The sequence below is a fragment of the Pleurodeles waltl genome, chromosome 7 (genome assembly GCF_031143425.1).
Source record: "Pleurodeles waltl isolate 20211129_DDA chromosome 7, aPleWal1.hap1.20221129, whole genome shotgun sequence".
NCBI lineage: Eukaryota > Metazoa > Chordata > Amphibia > Caudata > Salamandridae > Pleurodeles > Pleurodeles waltl.
The window spans coordinates 98,395,833-98,415,551 of NC_090446.1; the positions used below are offsets into that span (position 1 = coordinate 98,395,833).

Genomic DNA, 19,719 nt, shown 5'->3' on the forward strand with positions numbered 1-19,719 from the left:
CTAGTTCTTGACTTTCAAAAAGAAAAATGTTTATTACACAAGAGGATTAAATGGCACACACAGATATATTCAGCATTTAGTTTAGTGTCCTGGCACTAGAGTTGATTAGCACCTTTCCCTGCTATGGCCTGGGCCCTATCTTGAGCACAGTGCCAAGTCGGAGGCATTCACAATAAATCCTACAGGCCTCTATTACTTTGGTTCACTATAAATACTATGAATGTTTTTTGTAGGCCACATGCACAACACCCATAACATACATTTGGGATGTGAGCACTAGGATCTCAGTAAGTGTATAGAAGCTGAACTTTATCAAGTGGGCCAGTAGGCCTCCACTACAGTGATCACACAATGTCTAGCCACAACTAAGGTTTCACAAAACACAATATTATTCCACCACTGTGTACTAAACCCACAACAGTAGCCGTTAGAAATGGTGTTTCTGGTTGGCTAGAGTATGCTTATCAGCCAGACAGAAACCACCACTCTAGCTGGGCCAAGTAAGTTACACACCAAAGATAACCTGTGCTAAGCCTATGGTAGCTTTGCACAGAGCAGTCAGGCTTATCCTCAGAGGCAATGTGTAAAGCGTTTGCGCAGCCCACCCATACCAGTGACACAATAAAACACCACAAAAGAGACTCCATACAGGATTATATAGAAATATATACATATATTGTCTTGAGCATAAATCATAGGCCAAAGCGACATTATTCATAAATACTGTGCACACAATGCACATCCTGAATTAGTACTTCTCACCTTGGTTATACAAAAGTCAACATTCTTACATCGGGGAACAAAGTACAACAGTTAGGCTATAGCATAACTCCTATAGATCACCAGGAGTCATGAACATTGAGCATATTATGCCAGGACTGAACCAGTACCTGTTCTTCTGATTGTGCAGGCATCCAAAACAGTATATACCATATAATCAAATGCACCCAATCAAATGCAGTGCAATGCACTCATATAACATGTAATATGGTAATCAGGCAGAAACCGGGGGCCGCAATCACACCTGCGTGCCTACTACATGTCTTACGTTAGTTTCCTGCAGCACGTTCCTAAATGGTGAGAGACTTGCAAGGGGATTGGGACATCCATCGAGAATTCTTCCCCGTCACTCGACTAAGGCAAACACCACACTTGTCCACCCACCTCCTTTTGGTAGGCTCCCACCTGTGGGGTGGGTGCCGTATCAGTGATGCCCTCCCACCAGCAAAGAGGAATGTCAAGAAATGGCCCAGGGCAGCTACTTGTGTATGTGGTGCACTTGCGGGAAGTACAGGATGCCCGCATTATTTGGTCTCGACAAAGTCAGCAATGGAAATGTGGTCTTAGTGCATACCGCTGGGGAAGCCCTTATTCTTGGAGGGTGTGCTCAGAGGCTGCAATCTGGTACCGGAACAATTTCCCTGCAGCCACGAAACGTGTGCAGCTCGGACTTAGGCTCCTAAGGGGTTCTGCAGCACCTGGGGTATTGGTGGTTAGAGAGGCGGTAGTAGGGCTCCCCCTGCACTCTGCCTGGCATTCCACAGGCCCTGTCATCCTGGAATTGGGCACTGGACCCCGAAGGCATGTCGTGCAGTGCTGCTCCTCAGCACCTTAATGTCAGCTACGTGCAGATTGAGGAAATCCCTATCAAAGGGGCAGAACTCGCCCCCAGGATGGAGAAGGAAGAAGCGATAGGCACTCGCTAAGTCCAGAACCAGGGCAATGACAGCGCTCACCATGACATATGTCCTATCTTTTACTTACCCAGCATCCTGCCCACAGGGCTATCTAGGGCCTACCTTGGGGGTGATGTAGGTGTACTTAAAAGGGAGTTTAGGTCTTGGCAAGTAGTTTGACTTGCCAAGTCAGTGTAGTACGAAACTGCGATTGCAGGCCCTGCAGTGGCATGCCTGAGACAGGTTTCAAAGACTACTACTGTGGGTGGCGTAGTCAGCGTTGCAGGCCCATCAGTAGCATTTAATTTACAGGCTCTGGGTATATGGTATACAACTTTACAAGGGACTTACATGTAGATTAAATAGGCCTAATGGGTGTAAGCCAATTATACCAAGTTTTAGGGGAGAGAGCACATGCACTTTAGCACTGATTAGCAGTGGTAAAGTGCCTAGAGTCCTAAAGCCAACACAGAGGGCCAGAAAAATAGGAGAAAGGCAAATGGTTTGGGGATAACGCTGCAGAAAGGGCCATTTCCAACAGTTGTCCACTGTCTCCTGTCCTGTGCCTTGGAGGGGCACTTGGTGCTCTCCTCCAGGTCAAAGGACTGGTCCTGGACCTCATTCATGGCATAGGACAAGCCAGGGTACTGCTTAAACTACATTAGTGTGAGGCTAGGGCCAAAATCTAAAACCAGGATACCGGATAGATCCAGTTAGGTACTCTGGGTAGTGGAACTAGACTGTACACCATGAGAGGGACATTGCTGTGCCAACAGCCACCTTGAAGAAAAGAAAACTAGAACCTGCAAGACTGATTCCTCAGAACACCATTTCCAGTTTCAAGAGGCACCCCGAATCTCCAGTGTCTTTTGTATATGGAACTGCATGAGAATTCCAGTGTATTAATTTGAACCAAAGACTGGCAACATCTTCCTCTGTCCTCAAGACCTAATGGATTACCTACCAGTAGGATATTTATTCTACTATGGCAAACAGGCAAAAGTGTTCTGAGACACAGGAAGTTGCTACATGTGTAAACACATTCCAGTGGACCAGCTACTAGTCTGCACCCTCCAGCGCCTATCTGCTGTGTTGAGCAGGCTTCTTTGTTACCCTGGTGGGTCCGAAGGATTTTCGTGCATCCAACGCCACTTTTTGCTCACTGGTACTGAGGCCATTTGACTTACCCCAAACTGATAGAAATGTGTACAATTGGCACACACACTCCTCTGCAAGTCCATAGTAAATGGTACCCCTGGTACTTAGGGTTTGGTTATTGAAGAGAGTCGATATGGGCTGCAGCATATATTGTGGCACGCTCAGGGACCAGCTTAAAAAAAAGTTGCACTAACATTGCAGTCTGTGCATCCTGGTGCAAGCCAGGTGAAAACACAACATGGCACACCCATTGTGTGCTATGCCTCACTCACTGCATCTGCATCTAAATATATGTAAGTGACCACTACAGCAGGCCTTAGAGCTGTAATGCAATGTGCATTATTTTTGATGTGAGGACATATCTGCATGAGCAGATATGCTTCTGTGATGTCTAGATTGATTAATGGATATTGCAAGTGAACACAGAAGTTATCTTAAGGTATGTACTGAGCACTTATTACGAGTTCCCCAGCCTAATAATGGCTTCACTGACACCTACGGTGTTTGGTATCAAACACTTCATCTTAATGAATCCAAGTGTATGTCAGCTTTGGATTTATTATGATGTGCACCCAGAGGGCACCTTAGAGGTGCCCGTGAACCTTTCTAGTCTTAGTTTGCTGGTTAACTGGTACTGAACAGACTGCCACCACAGACATGTTTCTGATCCCATGGAGGTAAGACCCCATGCTCTCAGAGGCCAGAAACAATGCCTGCTCTGGAGAAAGGTGTTATCACCTACTCCTGCAGTACGGCTAGTGAATCTGCATACTAAGGCCAGGGACTTCAAAGACCCTACTGCCTTTTGTATACGTCCCCGGCTTCCCTGGACCTGTGAGGTGCCACCCACTGCACTAAGGCCCACTTGGCACCAGGATAGGTGGGAAAATTAGTTATGAGTTATGCAGTAGGTGTTTTCCACCTCTGGGTTAGCCACTCCCTATGGTGGACTACCCAAAGTAGATAGTGGACACCCACCACACACACCCCTCACTCACCCAACTCAACCCCCACTCATGACCCCCCACCACACTCACCACCTGGGCCCCCACCAGACACGAAGAAACCGAAAAAAACATGAACTCCATCCACTCTGGATCCCCCTCCAACTCCTGTCCTCATCGCACCTACAACAAAGCCAGCCCAACCATCGCCCCCATACTCTGCGACATAATCAACTCCTCTTTCGCCTCCGCCACCTACCCAGACCCCTGGAAGCACGCAGAAATCACCGCTATCCTGAAAAAAACCAAAGCCGACCCAGAGGTCCTCTCCAACTATCGCCTCATCTCCCTCCTCCCTTTCCCCGCAAAGGTTGCCTAGAAACTAGTCAACGCCCGCCTATCCCACTTTCTCGAAGAAAACAACAGTCTTGACCCCTCACAATCCGGGTTCCACAAGAATCACAGCAAGGAAACCGCCCTCATCGCATGCACTGACGACATCAGGACCAAAGTTGACAAAGGCGAGACAGTCGCACTCATCCTCCTAGACCTCTCCGCAGCCTTTGACACTGTCTGCCACCACACACTCCGCACACGCCTCCACAACACAGGAATTTGCCACAAAGCCTTAGACTGGCTCATCTCCTTCCTCGTCGACCGGACTCAAGGAGTCCACCTTCCACCTTTCCTCGCTACCAAGATCATCTGCGGAGTCCCCCAAGGGTCCTCCCTCAGCCCCACTCTCCAACATTTACATGATCCCCCTAGCCAACATCCTCCGACCACACGGAATCACTATCCTCTCCTACGCAGACGACACCCAACTCATCCTCTCCCTCACCCGCAACCCCACCACCGCCAAAACCAACCTACACGCTGCTCTCCTCGACACCGCCAACTGGATGACAACTAACCACCTCAAGCTTAATTCCAACAAAACCGAGATCATCATCTTCGGCCCCAACAAAACCATATGGGACGACTCCTGGTGACCCACCGCCCTAGGCCCCGCACCCACCCCCGCAAACCACACACGCAACCTCTGCATCATCCTGGACCCCTCCCTCTCCATGACACAGCAAATCAATGCACTAACCTCCTCCTGCTTCCACACACTCCGCACTCTAAAAAAAAATCCTTCAAATGGATCCCCCCAGAGACCAGGAAGACAGTCACCCATGCACTCATCAGCACCAGACTAGACTATGGTAACGCCCTCTACGCCGGCCCCACACTCAAACTCAAACGAAAACTCCAGAGAATCCAGAACACAGCTGCACGCCTCGTCCTTGGCCTCCCCCGCCACAAACGAATCTCACAACACCTCAAATCCCTTCACTGGCTCCCCATAGACAAGAGAATCACTTTCAAGATCCTCATCCACACACACAAATCCCTCCACAACATCGGCCCAACCTACCTCAACAAAAGAGTGAACTTCCACACTCCCACCCACAACCTCCGATCAGCCGACTTCGCACTAACTACAGTCCCCCGCATCCATCGAACCACCACAGGAGGCAGGACCTTCTCTTACCTCTCCCCCACAACCTGGAACTCCCTCCCGACCAACCTCCGCAAAACTAAATACCTCCTGCTCTTCAGAAAAAAACTCAAGACTTGGTTGTTCGAACAGTCACCCTCCCTCCCCCCAGCGCCTTGAGACCCTCACGGGTGAGTAGCGCGCTCTATAATTTTTTTTGATTGATTGATACTCGAGGAAGGGTTCCACCATCTTGATTTTGGTGGAACTAGGAATTCCGGGTCAGGATTTTGCTCACTTCCCACAGGACGTGTTCATATAGAGGGTGTAGTCCTCCCAAGTTTAGTAGCCCATGGGCTACTACTATACACTCCCCTAAATTGAAGATTTAGATGTCCCCCCTGAGACCAGAAAAACAGATTTGTCTGACCCAAGAAGAAGGAGGACAAAGAAGAGCCAAAGAAGTGAGAACTGTGGACTTTTGACACAAAACCTTGCCTGCCTAACTGCTTCTGTTCCAACAATCGCGACATCCCAACTTGTCCTGCTGCTGTGGGGACTCCAAAAGCCTCTGAGGTTCTCCAGCACTTTGCCAGCCAGTCAGCATTTCCCTTGGAGTCGAGAAGCCAATTCCCTGCCTCCTGCAGGCGCCATCTGCAAAGCCTGGCCCATCAATCTGCTGACCACCGGGTCCACCGTGCTCCAAGAGGCCAGTCCTGTTTCCCCACTAAGTGAGAAGGCACCAGGACCAACTGGAACCATCCTGCACCAATACCTCGGGTAAAGACCCCTTGCAGCAGCCAAGGATTGTTGAAGTCCAATCTGGCTTCCAACGTCGCATCGAGAGGCCAGCTGTCAAGGGACATCAGCATCACAGAGGACATTATCCAGAGGAGTCCAGCTGCCTTGTTTTTCCCCACTTCTTGCAGTCCCCCAAAGAACAGTGGGTGCCTTGATGTAGGAGCACCTCCAACAAAGACTTGCTGCACTCAAGCTCCACAGCCTGGATCTCCAACATCCAACAGTGCTCCTTGCTCCCAGGACCCCCACTGACCTAGTCTCTAATAGGGAGCTCCTGGACTTGTCCCAAAGTTCCCACCGCCCCCACAGTCTCTTTCTAGGTGGCCTACCCTGTGGCCAACCATCTGGTGAGCAAGACACCCGAATCGACTAACACCAATGCACCTGGAAAAAGGTAAACCTGTATCACTGGTCTTGCCTGAGACCTTGTACCCCAGCACACCAAAATCCACAGGGGACCCTTCCCCCCAAGATCTATTTGCAAGGACCCCTTTGAAGTAAAAGCATTTTGGAACCTTTATCAAGTAAAAACACTTTTGAGTTAAAGTGTTACTTGCTAAATCCATACAACTGCAACAGTACTTACCTCCTATGCAGTTTTCCAGAATTGAAACATTACATGAACAAAGTAACAATATTTCTGAACATTGGTCTCAAGTTCCTTCTTGTGTGTGTCTTAATTATTGACTTTGGGTGTTCCACAAATGATTAGCTTTACCTTCTGATAAGTCTAACTGCTCGCCCACACCTCTACAAAAGAGAGCTTTTGGGATTATTACTTTTACGCCTGTGAACCAAGAAGAGTTCGCTGTACTATCTGCATAATGTATCCCTTTCAGTTGGTACACAATATAGATAGCCAGCTTCCTACAAGTAGGCATCTCAAAACTCCAGTGTCTGTTCTATGTGGAACTTCAAAATTATCCACTGAAGTTCTCAACAACAAGCAACATCTCCCTCTGTCCTCGTGACCTTCTGCACTCTCTACCAATAGGGTGGTTACTCCACCGTGGCAAACAGGCAAAAGTAGTAGCTGGTCCACTGGAATGTTTTTACACATGTAGCAAGTTCCTGTGTCTCTGAACCGTCTGCACCCTCCAGCGGCTATTCACAGTGTTGAGAAGGCTTCCCTGTTAGCCTGGTGGGTCTGAAAGATTTTGGTCCATCCAACCCTGGAGAAAAATGCAGGAGCAGGACAACAAAGAACCTGGAACACTTCACAGGCAATCAGGAATTCTTTAGTTAATCAAAAGGCACAGAAGTCATATCTTTCCAGTCAGATTTCGACTGTGAGTTTTATAAGAAGTATGTTTTCAAAATAAGTCAGTCACCTATTTCTGATGAACCTTAGCTGTCCTTATAACACTCCTTAGATAGTACAATCCAAACTTTTCAGCAGTGTGATGCAACTCATTTCCCAAGAAGGTTTGTTTTGTCTACAAACCTTTTGTCTGTGTGGTCAGTCCTTTGGTGCATCAGGTGGTGTGGCAAGGTTCCCAAAAGTGTTTCAAAGAGTGTAATACCAGACATAAATGTGTATGTCATTTATGTCATGTGTATGTCATTGGAATGCGCCAAGCTGAGCCTAGGCAGAATACATTTTATACTCCCAAATTGGTATTAGGTTATTAGCTAATAAGAAAGTAACTTGGCTATTTATCTTTTCAGACCAGATTTATTATGTTGCAGGATTGAATTTGAGAGCATTTCGTATTGAAGTTAACATTTTTAAGGTCTGAATGTATTTTTCTCATTGAATGTATATGCAGCTGATTGCTTGAGAAAACGTAATTTAATATTTCATTTTCAGGGTGTTAATGAAAATATTCGTTGTCTCTTACACCACAGGTCTGTGTTGGGCCCTGCTTGCATACAAATAATTTTCTAAGGTGACCGGCAATGTCTAAGCGGAAGCAAGTGTCCTGTTTAAAAAGAGCTTGGATGGTTTTGGGGATAATGGAAAAAATATGGGTGTATATATTTATAAGAACTATCAAAACAGACATGTTTCGACAATGTGCCTTCATCAATGTTTTTGTTGGTTCTTTCAATAAAATAACTTTGACTTACACCCCATGAGTGCTGGTCGCTTCCCTTGCGGCAGAATCTATGTATGCGTGAGTTTCTCCTCACAAGATTGGGCACCCACTGATGAGTGTCAGTGGCAATATATATATATATATATATATATATATATTTATATATCCTAATGGCAGTCACCAGTTATAGTTCAAAGCTAGTTTACATTGCTTTCCTATTAACTTTTGCACAGTTTGGCAAATCTTCACAAAATTGTCAAAACTAGTGTGTCAGTCACTTCAGCTGCAGTTTGGAAAGTTTCAGGGTGATTCGTCCAGCGGGGGCTGAGAAAAAGAGGGCCCCAAAGTGCATTTTCTGCATGCAATTTTTCATGGGGATTTTAGACACAACTCCAGTTAGAACCGCTGAACCAATTACACCAAGATTGTCAAAAAGCTAGATCATGGTCCAAAAAGACAGCTTTTTAGGTCGAGCCTAGGCAGCGCGCATAGGCTGTGTCTTGACATTCTGTAATCTACTTCTGTGGGTTTCATCAGGCCCATCAATTTCATTCATTCTTGGGCCTGCCTTTCAAAATGCTTTTGGTTTGTTAGGTAAATGCTTTAGGTTTGTCCCGGCTTGAGGCTGTTTTGTTACGGCCTTGGAGACTGACCCTGCTTTGTGGATTATTGCACGATCGGCCTTATACTTTAGTGTTGGCGCACCACTTTTTTCTTCTGCCTCCCCGCTTTGTTTGTGACGGTATGTTGTTTCTTCCTCTGGCATCTCGCTGTGTCTTTGCGGTGTCTGCGCCTGACAAAGGCTGCAAGCTAGAGGGGGATTCTTTTTAATTTATTTAAATAGCACAAACTCGACCATAAGATTGGAGTACTTTACGTGAGCACCGATTAAATTTGCAGCCACGTTCCTAAATTCTTCCCAAGTGTAGCAGTTGAAAAATATACAAACTGGCACCTTTTAAATAGAAAAGAACACTAGGGAAAGCCCTCAGAGGCTTTCCCAGGCACAGCAGGAGAGCCGATACTACAATATTCACTGCACTCAGGAAATTCTCCCCATAATGCTTTGCAGGACATTCCTTTTACAACACATTTTTTCTCAAAACTCAGTATGTGGTGGTCCTAGGACATTGGGACCACAACTAAAACATTCAGCACTACGCACTTTCTGTCCAGCTTACCTTCTGGTTCCCCAAACTAGGTTGAAGTGGGGGCCCAAAATCATAACCTCTACCTCCATTCAATGTCTTTTTAAGCTCTCTCATGGCTGGAGCTTTTGCTTTACAGCTGGGAGTAGTTTGTGTTTTACGGTCCTTGTTTGTAATAATATTCTAGCAAGCCTGCTAGGCCTGAAAACTTGTAATGCACTATGTCCTCTAGGGGCTGACTATACGATTTCAATGCAATGCCTGCTGTTCTTTTTTCATGCGGTTGTGCCCTCTAGGGGTTGACTTTATTGTTACATGACCATGTTTCTTCCAAATGCTATTTTTATTGTGACGCTCCCTAGAGGATGTTCTGACCATTACAGTCTAATGCCAAGTGTATGAAGGAATGCATAAACACAGTTTATTTCTGATAAAGGTTTAACTTGCTGCATGGCTAAATAATTATAAGGTCCCAAAGGTGAGAGCTATTGGCTGTGCCAATGCTTGTGGTAATTTGGGGCCGTTGTACCGACCAGTAAAATGCATTTTGACATGTACAAAAGGCAAAATGCGACTCAGTAACTTGTTACTTTCCTTAAGGGAAAAGGTTTGCATTACAAAAAAATTGCTGATTTGAAAAAACAATCACAGGCATGGTGGTCTGCTGACCCCAGCAGGCCACCAACCCTGTGATTGTGGCCATTCCCAAACCTGTCGCAAAATGCGACCTGTCTCATGAATAATAATGAGGCAGGTCCCATGCGGTCCATTTGGGAATCGGAAACAGTGCCTGAGACACTGTTGTACATTGAAGTTTGAGATTTGTGAATTGCAAAGATTCACAATTTAGAAATCGCAGACTGATGTCTACGTACATCTGGCTCTTGGTGTAAATCTGTGCAGTAGTTCTGGAATAATTCAAGAAAAAAGATTTATGTATATCTAGAGACGAGGAGGGTCTGTGGTTCTAACAGATCTCAAACTGAGATCTGATTGGCTGCCACCACTTCAAACAAGAAGTAGTGGCAGCCATCTTAGGACTCAGTCAGCAAAATAAAAAATAAAAAATAAAAAAAACAAGCACAGTCTCCCTTGCTTGTGTTTTTTCAGCTCCCCATGAAATTCACTGGAGAAAACAAAGGTTACAGGGATGTTATGGTTAGGGAATAGCATTAAACTCTAGAAATTCACTAAAAAAACAAGGTTACAGGGACATTATATTTAGGAAATACAATTAATAACTTAATAATTCAATACAAAATCAAAGGTTATAGGGACATTATAGTTTGCTTCATATTTCACACACACAAAACAACAGAAATTCAGCAGTTATGGTTGTCTCAAGTAACTATAACTTGTTCACTAAAGTAACTATAAACTTGGGTCCTCGCAATGCACTGCTAATTATTACCTCACATATTACATCAGTCATGACATCTTGTATGACATCATTGATAATATCACTGCAACATTTTCAGTGAAATTATTGATGAGAAAACTGTGCATGGCAGGGGCGTGAGTTATAGTTACCTTACGCATGAGGAGAGGTGATTCTTAGTGAAGTGGTGCAGAATCATGGGTAGGTTTTAACCAATCCGAGCATGAGCAAATATACTAGCATGCATTTCTGCGTTCCAACTGAACGCTTTCCTTGCAAATAGGCCACCACCTCTCACATTTGGGAATTTTAGGAAAGGTCTGGTGTTTTTTTTTTTTTCTTTGTTTTGGGATGTGCTGAGTCTAACAATGATTATGCCTGCATAAGCCAACCCCCTTGAAAGTTGTTGGCTGCTGAGGGCCATGTCTTCTTGCTGTTCACATTGACTCTGCTCAGCATGGTGGTGGTGCCATTTGCCGGTTGGGTGGCAGTGTGGATGAGCTGTGCCACAGGTGCCTGAGCACTTGACATGGGCAACCTCTCAGCTCATTTATGTGTGACATGCTGTTTTGCATTTAAATGCAATATCATGCATTGTTACTCATGCTTCCTCACGTGCTTTGTCTGTCACAAGTGCATCAACTTATTGCATGAAGGGTAAATGCTTCCCCTGCAGCCTTGAAGAACTAGGATACTGTTTGATTATTGTTGGAACCCACACAAAGGAGCATTGTGGAGTAGTTCCCCTACATATTTGGAGTCTACAAATGTCTCTGAGACAGGTCAGGTTATGTTCTGTAGAATGAGGATGATTTAATCATCCGAATGATCATTTGCTTTGACATTCTTCCATTTGTGTGGGCATAAATTAGATTGAGAATATAAAGGATATACATTAAAGCACATTTATGGCTACAGCTTACCGTTGACCAGAAATGTGTTCTTGTTCCTTTTTTAGACCATTTGAGGACTCCTTTCAAAAAGCTTCTAAATGCCTAAAAAAGTAGCTAAGAGAATGAAAAGGGACTAAACTACAGGTTAAAATGTTGGGGTTCTAATTCTTTGAGGAAAGTAGCATGGCAGGTGACGGACTGCAGATTCTTAGGAAAGCGTATTCTATGCTTTGGCTGCCATCACAGAGAAGGCATGGTCATTCATTCAAGCTCTGTCTAACGTGGAAATCACCAGAAGATTGGAAGAGATGGACAGAAGATTTCTGGTGGGATAAAACAGTGTAACAATGGGTTCCAGGTCAAGGAAGAAGAGGAGGATTGAGAGCTCTCTGCCAGTGGAAGAGTTCCTTAAAGACATAACACTTGTGAACAGGAAGCTTGGTAAACATGACCAAGAATCTTAAAGCAGTAGTTCAGACCAAGAGCAAGTTGAGCCATGCATTTTGAATTTAGATTTAAAGGAAGGTGGATTAAAGTAAGGTGAGTTTAATAGTTCTGTTGGAGAAGAATGAATGCCTGGACAGGAGTTTAATGAAAATGTATTGGTGAAATATGAATGATTTAATTATGACCAATGACACAAAGGAGCAGACAGAGGATAGTCATTTGATGTGTGGCAAAAGGCAGCTGAGTGTCCAGCATAAAACTTAGGTGAGATGACAAGGATGGTAGGTGTATGTAAATCTGACTGTTCATTGTTGGACCTTTTCTTCCACTTGATACTTTTCTAAGAAGTATTACTGACTTCTGCTGTTGTACATATCATGCTATATTCCCATTGCCATTTCCACTTGAACAATTGTGAACGCAAGTAACATTGGGCCAGAGGTGTTAAGCATTTTGTGGTCTCAAACTCTCTGATTCAGAGTTTGCAAGTGCAAAAATAAAATACACTTTTACTTACCCCTAAAATAGGATTGTGACCATCTACTCCCTCTGTATTTGGAAGTGATGTTTATTATGTGTGCCTTTAGAAATACCCAATTTATATGATATCAATGTTTTACACCCGTAATCCAGTTGCAAAACATAGAAAAATTGCAGACTACCAAATTGGGATGCTGATGAATTTGTAAAAGAAAAGGAGCTTGACGAGTTAAAAAAATAAATGTTTGTTATGGAGTACTCAGTGGTTCAGGGGACCAGTCAATACAAACTATTTTACATTTTAAAAAAAACAGTAAACATATTGTTTTGACATACAGCCCATTTCATACAATGAAAATCAGATGCATTCAAAATGATCAAAAGGTTATCATGTGTGATCTGCTATCCTAGCAGGCCACCGTACATGTAATGGCCACCAATCATGGTGAGTTGCAATTTCTAACCTACCTGATTAATATTCATGAGCAATGTCGGATTATGACCCACTAAGGCATTTTAAGAACCGACCCATTAGCAGTTAGGTCAGTTCTTACAATTCTTTACTTGTTGCAAAAACACTGCAAATTACGACCAGTGTGTTTTTTTTTTTTTCTTTTTTTTCTTTTTTTGTGTGCATCAGACCCTATTCCCTGTTTTCTGTTGTTTACAAAGCTTCCTGGTTCTGTGAAGGCATCCGCATACCCACACAACTTTATTTTATATATGCATTCACAAAATAATTACTGCCCACCTTTTTTCATCTGCCCCTTTACATATTCACAAATAAAAACAGATGTGTAGGGAGAACTGTTTAGGAGTTGTGCAAGCAAAGCTAGAGGCACCAAATGGAAATATGTATTTTACTGTAGTTTTCACTGCTCTTCCGAACCTGATCTTCCATGCCAGGTACTGCTTCCTCCAGTACATTTGCCTATCTCCAGATCCTTCCCATTTTGCTGCATAACTCTGCAAATGGCTGGTGCTTGGCTGGCTCATATCTGGGTTACTGTGGCCGAGTGTGAGGCATTGGCTCTAAAGAGTGGAAGGGCCTTCTCTTCCATATGGGTGGATGCTGCATGATGCAATGCTGAATGCTGCTACGGGAGAAACAGACAGAGGACAAGTAACACATGATGCCTTATAATATGACTGCTTTGCACCTCGGTGGACAAATACTCTTGGCTGCACAAATGTGCATTTTTATGGCAGCCTGTTGTGACTGCTGTTATGGGATACCTTGCACTCCAGGAGCAAAAATGTGATTGGTGATACTCCTTAGAGACCACATCAGAACTCGCAGGACAGGTTTTCAAGACCAAAGAAAATCTTGAAGACACTTATCTGTCTATTGGAGAATTAATTTGCTATGATGTGACAGTAAAGAAACTGAATTACTGGATGTGATATTTTAATAAAATCTTCCCAGAGCCCACAGAAGTAAGTCAGTGTCATGACTAGGAGATCAGAAAACTAACAAGAAAAAGAAAGATTGATGATAAATCAAGAATGCTTATCAGATGAAGAGATCATGTCTGCGTAACAATATATAAATGTATACGAGGTATATAGGGTGATAGTAAACTTCCTCCTCTTGTACTTTGTGTTGTGCAGTCACTCGTATACATTCACATGTTCCCATGGTGTCATTTATGTGTATGATGTACTTAGTGTTTGACGTCTACATGTCGCATGTTTGACTTAATCTGTCAGGACTAAACCTAGAGCAGCTTCGGACACTCAAGCCCCTTTCTATGAACCATATTTGGTCAAATAAACTCCCCTTTCAAGAAGTCATTGTATGTCAATTTTAGACTAGGTGCCTTGCTAGCGAAACAGTACACCGGGTCCTGGAATAAAGGTGGGAGTAGTTCACCTATTTGTGGATGTTACTTAGGGGTGCTTAGTCTATGACACACTGTATGCTGCTTTCTGCCTTTACGATGAAAGACAGAGGAGAATATCTAACACACTTTTTATAGCCCATGCCATAAGAAACTGCGAGGTTGCCCTTTCTCTGTGTATGTGCACTGAATCCATCAAATTGCTAGTCAAGTATCTACATATATATATATGCGGCCTGGAGAATACCTAGGCAGCAACCTTAACAGGGCCATATGGGAGTTCTTATTCAATTTCTAACTATCTCACCTTAAATGTATATATTAATGTCTGTCAAACTGCCACCACTATAAAGGTGGGAGCATCTGACTGACATGAAGGAACTCTAGGCCAACCACAGGTAATAAGCATGTACTGCTAGGATCACCTAAAATGTTTTCATCTAAATGAGTCTAGATCGGTAAAGGAAATGGGGAGGGACCTTGTAATCAACAGCAGGACCACTGTGTGAAGCACCTTAAAGTTGCATGAATTTTTATACCCATTTTGTGTTGTTTTTGATAAATATGATTCGGGCTAGTCCAGGCCGGCAAAGGAAACTGGGACTATGCAACCAATGCCCCTCTTCTCGGTCTTATGTTCTCATGGGACCATGCGTAATATCTGCCCAAGGTTCAAACTCTAGCATCCCTTAGTGGGCTGCCAGGTGCAATAGTATACCTATTTGAAGATTTCCTGATTAAAGGACGGTTTGAAATCCACGCACTAGCACTTTTTGTTACGAGTGGCAGGGCCACTGTGAAGCACTTTAAAGTTGTATGAATTTTTACATCTATTTTTATGTCATTATAGCAAAATACAATTTGGATTAGTTACAATAAACTTATAGTATTATGACTGGGAGAGAATTCTGGCAGGTGCTGAATGGTGACCGCAACCTAGTAACAGATGTACTTCGGGATGGCTGCAGTAAATTGCCTGCTCGGGAGTCGACGCCTTAACGTCTGCCCAATCGCTTAGGCACTCACACTTTTTCACAGTAGTATGGCTGTTGTGTTCTCAATCGAACTGGAATGAATCAGGAGTCTTGATTAGCCCTTGAACACAAAGTTTATTTCCTGATCAACACCAATGTCCTCACAGCACCGAGTCCCAGCAAACTGTTACACCCAGCATCTGTGAGGTCATCGGAGTTCTTTGGTGTTAACATTCCATAAAGGCATACTACAAATTACAGAACAGCCTATGTAGAATTCATACATAGGCTGTAGAATTCAAAACAAAACACAACACATCTTCCCCCTTAACAAACAAAATAACAAAATAAAATCCACAAAACTATTAGCCACTTACTAAAAATACAAAATAGTTCCTAAGACATCACATATTGATTTAACTACTTTTGAAACATGACAAATCCTCAATATATAACATATTGATTTAAATACTTTGGTTTAGACACATTCCTTTTTGGCCTATCCCACACATCCTCCTGAATAACACCTCCCTCAGACCTTTCAACTTTATCCAATACACCCGCAGCTTGAGTACCCAAATCACCACATACATCCAACACCCCATCACCCCGTATATCTCTTTCCGAACTCCCTGCGAGTACTCCAGAATTTCCTTCCTGAAGAACTCAGCATTGCCTCGCCTTCTCACTCACACCCCTCTCAAAGGTACCACCATCACAAGCATTAACGCCTAATTCACCACCAACCCAAACACCAGAAAAATTCACCTCTGGAACCGCACCAGCCACCTTCACCACATTCCTCATATTCCACCACTTACTTCCTTCCACCATAACAGAATGTTTTGACACTCTAATAACCTTAGTGGTGGGAAACAAACTCGAAACTCCCTTTTCTTTGCCCTGAGGTTTCTTCACTCTAACTTCATCACCAACAGCAAATGGAACCACCTTGACTCTTTTGAGATTGTCATATCTCCATTTGCTCCTACCTTGTTGTCTTTTCACATTATCTCTTACTTGACTTATGTCAACATCTCCGTCACTCCCCAAAGTTTCCTGTACCACCCACTCAGGAGAGAGTTCGTTACCAGAGTGTCTGCCTTTCAGAAGCACGAAAGGAGTAACGCCTGTAGAAGAATGTGACGTGTTATGATAACTCCAGATCCTTTCTGAAACCACTTCTTGCACGTTTTTCCCTGAACTAATGGCCAATTGTATAGTCTCCTTGAATATCCTGCTTACTCTTTCAACCAATCCGTTGCCCTGCGGACTAAACAATGCAGTTGTAAGATGCTTTACATTAAGTTTCCTTAAAAAATCAACCATCTGGTGTGAGATAAATTGTACGCCATTGTCAGTGACTATAAACTCGGGAATCTCTTCCCAGTGAAAAATCTCCTTCAAAAAGTCAATTACGCTGGTTGTATTCGGTTCTCTTAGAAACCTGTACGATACCCATTTAGAGAAATAATCCACTGCAACCAACACATATTTCTTCCCATCGTTGCAACCCCTTATTGGACCCATAAAATCCAGACCCAACTTCTGCCAGGGCTTGTCAGGGAAGGGTACAGGACATAAAGGCACTTCCCTCGTATACAAACTTTTATCTGCCTCTCTGCAACAACAACAATTCTTAACTGCTACTTCAACTTCTGTGTCCATACCTGGCCGCCAATCATACAAACGCGATCGCCTTCTCGTACCTGTGATACCAACATGTCCTTGATGAGCCAACTTTATCAACCTGTGCCTTAACTCACAAGGAGGTACCAAACGTTCCCCCCTCAAAACTAGGTTGTCTTCTACATTTAACTCCACCTTGACTTTGCCAAAAAGTTTAATCGTGTCCGGAACACCACTCCCCGTTGGCCAACCTTCACAAATATATTTCTTAAGGAGTAGTAAAGACTTATCTTTGCTCACAGCCTCCTTCCAAACCTGTCTAGAAATGACCTCACCAGCTGTGAACACACTTCCCACCATAATATACTCATCCACTGATTGTTTCCCAATCCTAGTGTTGCGCACAGGACACCTAGAAAGAAAATATGCTCTGCAGTTATTTGCCCCCGCAATGTGCTTCACCTTCATGTAGAACTCATACAACTTAGCTAACAACCTGGTCAGCCTAGTGACTTTGTCATTCCAAAGGTAAACCAATGGCTTGTGATCCGTGACTAACATAAACTCCCTTCCCCAAACATACGTTGAGAAATGATTTACACCCCAAACACAAGCCAAAGCTTCCCTCTCGATCGTGCTATAATTCATCTCAGCTTCAGAAAGACGTCTTGACGCAAATGCGATAGTATGCTCTTTACCTTTCTCCATCTGACTCCGAACAGCTCCCAAACCAACCCCACTTGCATCCACAGTAATCACTGAAGGTAGATCCTCATTGAATGGATGAAGGGCGGGAGCCTCTATGATGAGAGACTTAAGCGTAGTGAAAGCCTGCACCTGCTCCTCCTGCCATAAACATTTCTCACCCTTCCTCAAAATCCTTCTTAACGGCTCCGACAAATAAGCAAAATTGTGCACAAAATGTGAGTAGTACTTGCAAAGACCCAAAAAAGACCTTAACTGGTCTTTATCATTAGGTGCAGGAGAATTTCAATAGCCAATAACAAATCCCTCTTGGGAAGAATGCCTTGTGCAGAAATTTCATGACCTAAATACTCAACTGAGTCCACCATAAATTTGCACTTCTCTTTTCTTACAGTAATCCTGTGATCATTTAGAATTCCTATAACTCTATCCAACTTGAGCACATGATCTTGAATTGATTCCGAGCCTATTAGAATGTCGTCCTGGTAAGCCAGAACTCCCTGTACATCTCCAAATAGCTGAAACATTTCTGGAACGCAGACGCTGCGGAAGCTAAACCGAAAGGCCTCCGCAAGAATCTGAAAGCCCCAAACGGTGTGATGAATGTGGTAAGAGAACGGGATTCCTTACTCAATTCAACTTGATGGTAGGCAGACCTGAGGTCAATCGTAGAGAAAACTTTCATCCCCCCTAAACGAGCCAATAAGTCTTGAATTTTGGGTAGGGGAAAACAATCAACCAAGATGTTTTTGTTCAAGGACCTCAAGTCCACACACAACCTCAACTCCCCGGTTTTCTTAACCGCGACTACAATCTGAGACACCCATTGTGATGAGTCAGCTGGTTCAATAACTCCCTCCTTGCACAACTCACGCAAGTACTCTTTCAACTTCCCCCTGACACTCAAAGGCACATTACGCACTTTATGCACCACAGGAACAGCATCGGGTTTAAGAACAATTTTGTGCTTGTATCCCTTCACCAACCCAAGCTTATCTCCGAAAACCTCAGAGTGCTTGATGAGAACATCCTAGATGGAATCCAGTTTTACATTCATTTTCTCTACCAAAGTAATGGGTTGTTCAATGCCTGGCCTAAGAACCATTCCAAACTGTCCCTGATCTTTCCACCCCAAAATATTGTACCCTCTCTTGGCTACGTACACTTTCATTTTGATGATCTTGTGCTGGTAACCAATCTTTCCAATAAAATACCCCATCATGTCAATCTCTTGACCATCAAATGCTACAGTTTTTATATCAGGAGCGGATAAAGGAAGGTCACCCCAAAAGGAATAATAATTAGTGTCAGATACTATCGTTATGGGTGAACCTGAATCCACTGTAACTTTCAGCTTAACTTCTCCTATCATGACTTCACAGATAGGATCCTTGGTACACTTAAAGCCAGACTTACAATTAGACGCATCATCAACAATCAAAACACACTTTTTGGACAGATCCAAATCACTATCATCCATTTGCCTCTCAACTAGTTGTTGTTGTTCAACTAACATTACCTTTTGTGTCTGCTTACATACTCGAGCAAAATGACCAGACTTCTTACATTTCATACACATCTTTCCTAAAGCTGGACAATTAGGGAAGTTTGCCATGTGTGATTTAGAGCCACACCTGAAACACAACAAACTCTTGGTGTTGCTCTTTTTCAAATCCGGGATAGTAGACATTACGGTTTTTGATTCTGTGCTACCAAACTTACATTTTCAACTTGAGTCCCACTCATTTTACCCAATTCCTTGGAGGCTAAAACAGAACGTTAGAAGCCTCTGGCAATTTCTAAAGTTTCGTTCAAAGTCGGGTCCCTGCAACATAAGATCTTTTCCTGAATTTTTGAATCAAAACAATTTACTACAAGTTGATCCCTGAGATACTGGTCCAAAAGACCTACGAACTCGCAAGCAGATGCTAAAACTCTAAGTTCGGCTACAAAACTGTCAATTGACTCATGCTGAAATTGCTTCCGCGTAAAGAATTTGTGTCTCTCAACAATGATGCTAAGGTCATCCATGAAGTGATTTTCTAATCTTCTCACAGCCTCGGTGAACACGTCCCAATCACCAGTGGCAAAAGGTTGCGCTTGGGGTTGATGGTCGTAAATTC

General features: G+C 43.6%; 1 long non-coding RNA gene across 2 annotated transcripts in view; it reads left to right on the forward strand.

Annotated features, from left to right (window-relative positions):
• The window catches only part of LOC138303757 (uncharacterized), a 123,653-nt gene that overhangs the window by 28,320 nt on the left and 75,614 nt on the right, over positions 1-19,719 (forward strand). The window lies entirely within an intron of this gene.